Source organism: Gossypium arboreum, chromosome 6 (genome assembly GCF_025698485.1).
Source record: "Gossypium arboreum isolate Shixiya-1 chromosome 6, ASM2569848v2, whole genome shotgun sequence".
NCBI lineage: Eukaryota > Viridiplantae > Streptophyta > Magnoliopsida > Malvales > Malvaceae > Gossypium > Gossypium arboreum.
The window spans coordinates 8,042,000-8,052,069 of record NC_069075.1 but is presented as its reverse complement, the minus strand read 5'-3'; the positions used below and the strand labels follow the sequence as shown (position 1 = coordinate 8,052,069).

The 10,070-nt window shown below is 36.0% G+C and overlaps 1 non-coding gene across 1 annotated transcript; it reads right to left on the bottom strand.

The window, feature by feature from the left end:
- Positions 1–7,382: 7,382 nt before the first annotated feature.
- LOC128294938 (small nucleolar RNA R71) lies at positions 7,383–7,489 on the bottom strand. The gene has a single exon (XR_008285245.1). It is a non-coding gene; the product is annotated as a small nucleolar RNA R71 (small nucleolar RNA).
- Positions 7,490–10,070: the final 2,581 nt, after the last annotated feature.

The window sequence follows — 10,070 nt, the reverse complement described above, 5'->3', positions numbered from 1 at the left end:
AGTCGTTTTAGCCGGCAGAAAATATTTTAGTAAAAATTTTTCGGTTATTTGTTCCCAGGTAGTGATTGACCCTCATGATAACGAGTTTAACCGCTGTTTAGCTTTATTCCTCAATGAGAATGGAAACAACCGAAGGTGAATGGCATCGTCAAAAATGCCATTGATCTTAAAAGTGCCGCAGAGTTCTAGAAAATTCACCAAGTGAGTGCTTGGATCCTTATCGGCAAACCATCAAACTGAACAAACTTTTGTATCATTTGAATTGTGTTAGGTTTCAGTTCAAAATTATTTGCAGCAATAGCAGGTCTAACTATACTTGATTCAGCTCCTGTTAAAGTAGGTTTAGCATAGTCATACATAGTACGATGAGCAAGATCCTGATTTACTGGGTTTACAACAACCACAAGAGGTAATAGATTATTTTGATTATCAGCCATCTCCTCGATTGTGGTTTGAATATTGTCCTCTTGTCCTTCCTCTATGTGTCGTAGGTTTTTCCTTATCTCTCTTTGGTTTTTGTGAGCTGTGCTTTCAATCTTACTATCAAAAAGTAGAGGTCTTGACGGGTTTCTTCCAGTCATAAACTATGATAACCTGCCAGAAGTAAATAAAAGAAAAAGTAGTAATTTAAGAAAAAATAAAATTAAATTGCAATAAAAATAAAAAAATTGCTAAAGTAATAAAAATTAAGCGTTCCTAACATCTTAGTACCTGGAAACTGCACCAAAAACTTGATGGTCGTGAAACTAACTAAAAATTTGACTTAAGGCAAGTGCACCTATCGAACAGTAGTATAGTTATAGTGAGACTGGAAATATCGTATCCACAAGGACTAAAAGTACTAGTAATTACTATCTTTTTATTATCTAACCTAAGAATTAAAGGGTGTTCTTAAACTAAAATAATTTTCTAATTTAACTAAGATTACGACAGAGATGAAAGTTGGAAAATACTTTAGAAAAACTAATGGAGAAGACAATACCCAAGAAAGAATCCACCTAGACTTCACTTATTACCTTTGACTTAGACAATTTATTCACTTGACTTATTCCGTAGGAATCCCTAATTTCTGTTAACCTCCCTTTCGAAACTAAAAACAACTGACTCTAGGTTGATTAATTGAAATCTCTTTCTAATTAAAACCCCTATTGTCTCATTAACTTGATCTATGGATTCCCTTATTAGATTTCACTCTAACCCGACAGATTATGTCGTCCTATCTCTAGGATTGCATGCAACTCTGCTTAATTATGAATAATCTACTCTTAAACAGGGACTTTGACTTTTGCTCCACTGAATAAGCACATCAAAAACCTAAATTAATATCTTGTAATATTAAAGCAAGAATTGAGACTCACAATTAAGAATAAGAACAAGTATTTATCATATAAATCAAAGAGTAATAAGATTCATCTTAGATTTCATCTCCCTTAGGTATTTTAGGGAGTTTAGTTCATAATAATAATGGAAAACATCTCAAAGTTTGGAAAAGAACAAAACATAAAGAAACCCAAAGAACTTCTAGGAAATTGGATGAAAATCTTTAGTCTTGATGTAAATCTTGGCTCTGAGGTGATTCCGATGGTTGTTCTCAAATATTTTCTGCCTCCAACTCTGCGTGTCCCCGCTCATCCTCCTCTAGGGTGTTTATATAGGCTTTAGAATGCTTCCAAACCCTCAAAGTGGCATTTTCTGAGTAGAACTAGACTTGGGCTCGACAGGGACACGGACGTGTGACACGCCCGTGTGCAAGTGCTCAAACCGTGTGCAATTCTGACTTGGATTAATGTTAACAAGGCCATGACACACAGGCATGTGGCTTGCCCGTGTGCCTCACACGGGTGTGTGGTTTATCCGTGTGGAAGTGCCTAGGCCGTGTGAAACACTGATTTAGGCCCAATTTGTTCGTTTTTGGCCCGTTTCTTGCTCTTTTTGCTATCCTAAGCTCTCTTGAGTATAAAAAATGAAATTAAAGGTTTAGGAGCATCAAAATCACTAAAACCAAGGAAAAATAATTCATAAATATGCCAAGCATTGGGTAAAAATATGTATAAATTACAGTTTATCATATTCTGGTTTGAGGTAGTCAATTCTGAAGGAAGTGCATAGTAGCCCTTATGCTATGCATCTCAGCGGTAATAAGATGTACCACGATCTCCGTGAGTTGTACTGATGGCCGAGGTTGAAACTTGAAGTGACTGATTTTGTTGCTCGTTTCTAAGATGCCTGCAAGTTAAGGCTGAGCATCAGTTGTCTTCGGGTTTGTTACAGTCAGCTAAGATTCTCTTGTGGAAATGGGAACGAGTGATGATAGACTTTGTTAGTGGGTTGCCCTTGACACCCACTAAGAAAGATTCTGTTTGGGACATCGTGGATCGATTGACCAAGTCTACTCACTTTATTCTGGTTCAGACGAATTATTCTCTACAGAAGTTAGCGAAGCTCTGCATCTCTAAGATTGTAAGATTGCATGGGGTTTCTACTTCGATTATTTCTGATAGAGATCCTCATTTCATTTCTCGATTCTGGAAGAAGTTGCATGAGGCTCTGCGTTCGAGGTTCGACTTCAGTACTGCATTCCATCCTGATAAACCATAAAAGTAACATGTTTTAATCCCATGTTTGGCATGTTTTTGGATGATTTATTATATGAATTAGTGAACTCGATGCTCCTAATCCTTTAAATTTTTGTTTCTATACTTAGGGCATAGAGAAGTGAAAGGAGAGAAAAATGGGCCAAAATCAAACAAAAAGACCTGTTTTCAGGAACCACACGGCCTGGGCACACGCCTGTGTGAGCCACAGAGGCTGGACATATGCCTATGTGCCAGCCCGGGTCGATTTTGAACCTTGCTTCTCTTTTACATGAAAAAAGTCCAATTTTTAGGGTTTCTAAGCATTCTAAAGTCTATATATACATATGAGAAGAGGACCGAGAGAGCACGCAGAGTAAAACGAAGAAATTACTCGAAAAAAACTATTGGAATAAACTCAAAAGCAAATCTCCTTCAAGATTGAAAATCTCCATTCAAATTTCCTTCAAAGTTTTATTGTGTTTCTTATGTCTTATTGTTATTCTAATTTTGAGATATTTCCTTCCTAGATTATGAACTAAATTCCCCAGATACCTAGGGAAGATGAAACTTATGATGGATCTTATTATTTGATTTTCTGAATTACATGATAAATACTTAATTCTTGTTCTCAAATATGTATGCTTTTTCCTTGCCTTAATATTTTCAAGATACTAATTCAAGTGTGATGTGCGCATTGCAGTGGAGCAAAACTCCCTGTTTAAGAGTAGATCTAGCATAATTGAGTGGAGTTGCATGCAATCCTAGAAATAAGATGACATAAATCTATCGAATTAGTGTCAAATCTAATAAGGGAATCCATTGATCGAGTTAATGTGACAATAGGGGTTTTAATTAGAAAGAGATTTCAATTAATAAACCTAGAGTCAGTTGTTCTTCCTCTCGAAAGAGATATTAACATAATTTAGGGATTTCTACGGATCAAGGCACAAGTGAATAAATCATTTAGTTCAGATTCAGAATAATAAGTGAAGTCTAGGTGGATTCTTTCCTGGGTATTGTCTATCTTATTGATTTTCTTCAAATATTTTCCTAATTCACTCTCTGTTGTGTCCTTAGTAATTAGTTTAGTTAATTTTAGATTAAAAACAATTCCTTAATTTATTGGCCAGATAATAAAAAGATAGTAATTACTAGTACTTTTAGTCATCGTGGATACGATATTCCCGACTCACCATAGCTATACTACTATTCCATAGGTGCACTTGCCTTTGTCATGATTTTAGTTAGTTTAGTGACTCATCAAGTTTATGGCGCTGTTGTTAGGGACTAAAATATTAGGAGCACTAGATTTTTATTACTTTAGCGATTTTTATTTTTATTGTATTTTATTTTTGTTTTTAGTTTAATTTTTATTTTCTAAATTTTTATTTTATTTGCTTCTAGCAGGTCCCCTTAGTTTATGACTAGAAGAACCCGTCAGGACCTTTAGTATTCGACAGTGAGATTGAAAGTACGGCTCATAGAAATCGTAGTAGAAGTGTAATACCCCTAACCTGTATCTGTCGCCGAAATAGGGTTAAAGGCATTACTGAACAAATCAGAACATATTACAAACAATTCATATACATCATCCACAATCATATTCAAACATTACCATAAAGTCCTTTATGTAGGTCATCAAGACCTTAAACATGCTTTAGAAAGGGGTCGGGACTAAACCGAGCTCACACAATTTTTTTTTCAAAACTTAAACATTTTTCAAAGTTATACATCTCACACGCTCGTGTGAACAGGTCGTGTGCCTCACACGGCATTAGACACACTCATGTGTCTAGGCCATGGCAAAACAAGGCATACATACTGACTTGTCTACACAACCACATGACACGCCCGTGTGCCAGGCCGTGTGAAATTTAGGGAGGCTACTGACTTGGATCATACGGCCGACCACACGCTCATGTGCCAACCCGTGTGCCACACACGACTGACAAATACGCTCGTGTGCCTAGGCCATGTCAAAACTGTAGGGTATACTGACTTAAAATCATAAGGTACCCCAGGGGACACACAATCGTGTAACATAACTGTATGTCACGCACGGCTGAGACACACGCCTGTGTCAACACCCATGTGGACAAAAATAGGCTATTTGCAAAGCCAATTTGCACCTGTTTTGGGTCATCCCTATAAGCATAAAACTAAGCACATTTCATACCAATTTCCAGTCAATTCATACACCAAAACATACACCATTCATGCCATATCATAAACAACCAAATTCATACTTATAACCATAAACTTAAATTTCATAGCCTCAATTTATTTTATTCAATCTTATGCCATAAACTTACCAATTCCCAATAAACACATACCAAAACTTACTAAAATTGACCATTTAATTTGGTCATTCAAGAGTATATCAAACATACCATTTTTGAATCAAAGCATATACCAAAATTCATTCATAATCACAACCATAACCAAGCCATATAGCATGGCTAAGTATACAAATTACAAAACATAATCAAAGTACTTCTAGCCTATATATGCCATACTTTAATATTCACATTTTAAAAAGGTACCAAAAAGAAGTTCCATACTATGGTGATGATCCTCGATGATCCCCGAGCTTTCGATAACTTCGATATCTATAAAACCGATGATACCTACACAAAGTAAGCTTTCCAAAGCTTAATAAGCCATATACAAATAAACTTAACTTTATAAGCATAAAAACATCATCAAATTACATATATTCCATAGCCAAATACTATCATCAACCACATGGTTCATAGACACTACATATTTCCCAATTCATTTGTACATATAGCATATTTTCTCATACTTATATCATATGTTCAAGAAGGTACATGTACTTACCTTTTATTCTCAAACATAGTATACAATTCAAACGTACCTGAATTGGATACACATTCATATATTCATTCATGTTCTCAGAATGCCCGTTAAACCATTTGGAATCATAAGGATACGTGGATAACTCAGAAAGCGCGTACAATGCCAACGTCCCAGATGTGGTCTTACATGTAACCAAATATCGATGCCACTGTCCCAGACAGGGTCTTACACGAAATCAAATACGATGTTGATGTCCCAAAAATGGTCTTACACGTAATCATAATTCGATGCCAACGTGCCAAATGTGGTCTTACACGAGAACACATATCGGATCCTATGTCATGACATATGTATCCTAACTATTCCTAAAGTTCGTATAGGGCTTTTTGGACGTTGAAACTTTGTCGATACTTTCACGGATGTCTCATATTTTTCAACTCATATAGTCATTCATCATAGTTCAACACATCTATTTGTACATAGACTTACCTCGTACGAATTCGAATAGACAAAATTGGCTACTCGACAACTTTCGACTTTCTCCGATTAATTTTGTTTTCTTTAGTTCTTGATCTAAATAAATTCAAATTTAACTTATTCAAACTCACATTCATTCAAATCAATCCAAAAACACATATTTATGGCATTTTACAAATTAGCTCTTACATTTTCACATTTTAACATTTTAGTCCCTATTTCACAAAATCACAAAATCACAAAATACACATAATTTCTTCACACACATGCCTAGCCAAATATTCATAATGTGCATATAAGCCCCCATATTTTATTTACTTCACATTTTAGTCCCTAAAAATCTCATTTTTACAATTTAGCCCAAATTACTCAAATTCATCAAAAATTCAAAGACAAAACATGTTAACCCAGCATCAAACTCCTATATACTATCATCAAACTTCATATAACTCATTTTTTCATCAATGGCTCAACTCAAAATAAGCAAAAATTTCAGAAATTCAAATATGGGCTTGATAGAACTCTAAACAATGATCACAAAAACATAGAAATTATCAAAAATCGAACAAAATACGTACCTAAATCACCAAATCTCTTAGCCGAACCCTAAGCTTGAGTTTTCTTTCTTTTTCCTTTGATATATTCAGCCAAATGATGAATAAATGAAGCCAATATTATGTTTTGTTTAATTAATAAACATTAATACACAATTTACTATTATAACCTTCTAATATACATTTAAAATTTCACCAACTAATGTCCATTAATGTCATTCAATACATTCCATGGTCAAATAACCACATAATGACCTCATAATTAAAGAGACATGGCAATTAGGCACTTTAACAAATAGAATGCAAATTTTGTATTTTACGCGATTAGGTCCTTTTATCAAATTAAGCACACAAACGATTAAATTTTCATACGAAACTTTCACACATGTCAATTCACATATTATAAGCACAGAAAATAATATTAAATTATTTTTTTGACTCAAATTTGTGGTCCCGAAACCACTATTCTGACTAGGGTCTAAACCTGGCTGTTACAAGAAGAGCAAGAGGACGTCATTATTGTTACTGAGGAGATGCTTGATAATAAGAACAATCAGCTACCTCATGTGGTTGTTGCGAATCCTGCTCCTTGTACTATGTATGATTATGCCAAACCCACTCTAACTGGGGTTGAATCAAGTATTTAAGACCCACTATTGTCGCGAATAACTTCAAACTGAAGCCAATCACTATTCAGATGATCCAACAGTTTGTTCAGTTCGATGGTTTGCAAGATGAAGATCCAAATACTCATTTGGCCAACTTTCTAGAATTTTGCGACACTTTCAAGATTAATGGTATTTCTGATGATGCCATTCACCTATGGTTGTTTCCCTTTTCATTGAGAAATAAGGCTAAACAGTGGTTGAACTCCCTACCACAAGGTTCTATCACCACATGGGATCAAATGACCAATAATTTCTTATTAAAGTATTTTCTACTGGCTAAGATAGCTAAGTTGAGGAACGATATCTCTTTCTTTGTGCAAATGGATTTAGAGACCCTATATGATGCACGAGAGAGGTATAAGGATTTATTAAGAAGGTGCCCTTACCATGGGTTACCTCTATGGCTACAGGTTCAAACCTTCTACAACGGTTTGAACCCTTCAACTAGGCAATTGATCGATGCAGCCACCAGTGGGACTCTGAATAATAAAACACCTGAAGAGGTTTATGAGTTTATAGAGGAGATGTCACCAAATAATTATCAGTGGCAAGTCATAAGGACGAAGCCGACAAAAGCAGCCGGTGTTTTGAACGTAGATGCGGTCACCATGTTATCAAACCAGGTAGAACTTTTAAATAAGAAAATTGATGGTTTGTATAGTTCTACACAAGTATGTTCGGTGGTGCAGTCTGATACAAATAGAGGAGGGATGAACAATCCAGAATATCTATCCTACAGCCCCAGCACAATGAAGGAACAAATCAACTATATGGGTAATAATTCTAGCCCTCAGAATAATCCCTATAGTAACACTTACAATGTAGGTTGGAGGCACCATCCCAATTTCTCTTGGGGTGGTCAAGTAAATCCAATACCACAACCCCCTCCAGGGTTTCAACAACACCCATACCAGTAAGAGAAAAAGCCAAACCTTGAGGGGATGTTAACGAAATTTATTTTGGTGTCAGAAACCCGCTTTCCAAACACTGAAACAACACTTAAAAATCAACAACCATCGATTCAAGGACTCGAGAACCAAATAGGACAGCTTCCTAAGTTGATTTCAGAAAGATCACAAGGTAGCTTGCCTAGAAACACCGAAACTAACCCAAAAGAGCAACTTCATGCAATTGCGGTTCGAGATAAAGAAGGGTTAGTCGGAACTGAACCAAAACTAAGGCAAGAAAAGTGTGGTAAGTCAAGGTAAGGTAGAGGTAAGCCAACACGAGCAACAATCGATTGGTAAAGAATATAAACCTCGAGTTTCATACCTGAATGCAATAAAAAAAGACCACACAAATGAAAAATTTGGTAAACTTCTTAAACTTTTGAAAAAGTTGTATATCAACTTACTGTTTATTGAAACTCTTTCACAGATGCCCAATTCAGTTAAATTTCTAAAGAAGCTTTTAGTAAAAAATGGAAGTTAGATGATTCGTCACATGTAGAGCTAAATGCATTGTGCTCGGTTATTTTGCAAAATAATTACCCAACAAATTAAAAGATCTAGGGAGTTTTACTATTCCTTGTTTAATTGGTAGTTTAAATGTTAATAATGCTTTGGCTAATTTAGGGGCTAATATTAATGTCATGCCCTATAAAATGTTTAAGAAACTAGGTCTTGGGAAACCTAAACAAACTAGGATGAGTATTCAATTGGCAGATAGAACCATTAGATTTCCTAGGGGTATTGTTGAAGATGTTCTTGTCAAAATTGACATATTTATATTCCCAGTCGATTTTGTTGTCTTAGACATGGATGAGAATACTGGCGTACCTTTAATTCTAGGTAGGCCCTTTTTAGCAACTACTAGAACTATCATTAATATTGGTACAGGTGAATTGATACTTCGTGTAGGTGAAGATACGATTAAAATCCAAGCTCGTGATTCTATTAAGACATCTAGTAATCGAGATGATTATACAAGTTCTGTTAATTTGAGTAACATTGTGGCTCAAACTTCTTTGCGTGAAGCACCTTAAAAAAATGTGATAAAGCCACGTTCCAGCTTATGTGACAACAACAGAACGACTCATAAAGAAAAAATGCTATAGATCGATAAATTAGATAAATGGCGGACACATGTCAAGGAGAAACCGAGAATACACGATGTAGAACCGAAGCAACACCATAACAAGCATAAGGATGAAATGAACCAATTTAAGGTTGAGGATCAAAGTATTGTTAGATACAACAGACCCTTGAATTGCCACTTCAAAACTTATCGCAAACGGAGTGACTCCTTTTACGGTATTGAATGTCCTCTCATATGATACAATCGACATAACTCATTCTGAATTTCGCACTTTTAAGGTAAATACTACTCCACTCAAAGCTTATGTTGGTACTAGAATTGACAGCGAGAAAGAGGATTTTTGACTCTGTGAACCACTGTAATCGTATGAATACTAGGTAAGTCGAGCTTAGACTTTAAATAAGTGCTTCTCGGGAGGCAACCCGAGTACTAACATTGCTAATTTCTTAATTTTATTTCATGATATTTTTAAAATTAATTTAAATAAAAAATATGTTTTTGACCTATAGGCCTAGACACACAGGTGTGTCGTTGGCCACTGGATAAAAAGGGGTCTGATAGTGAGTTACATGGCCTGGAGACATGGCCATGTGACCCACTCGACTTGGACACACGGGCGTGCCATTGGCCGTGTAGATCCTGGGACTTAATTTTTCAAAAATCGATAGAGACACGGCCTAAAATAGACCACACGGGTGTGTCCTAGGTCGTGTGAAACCTGGAGCTAATTTTTTCAATTTTAAAACAAGTCAGAGAGTTACATGGCCAAGCCACACGGTCATGTACGAGACATGGCTGAGCCACAAGGGCGTCTGGCAGGTCACACAAGCGTGGGGGAAACGAAGGAGATTGTACACAACCGTGCGACACGGTCGTGTGCACAACAAGGCCTGGACACACGGACGTGCCTAAGGCCGTGTGAAGACTAAGGGTGTAGT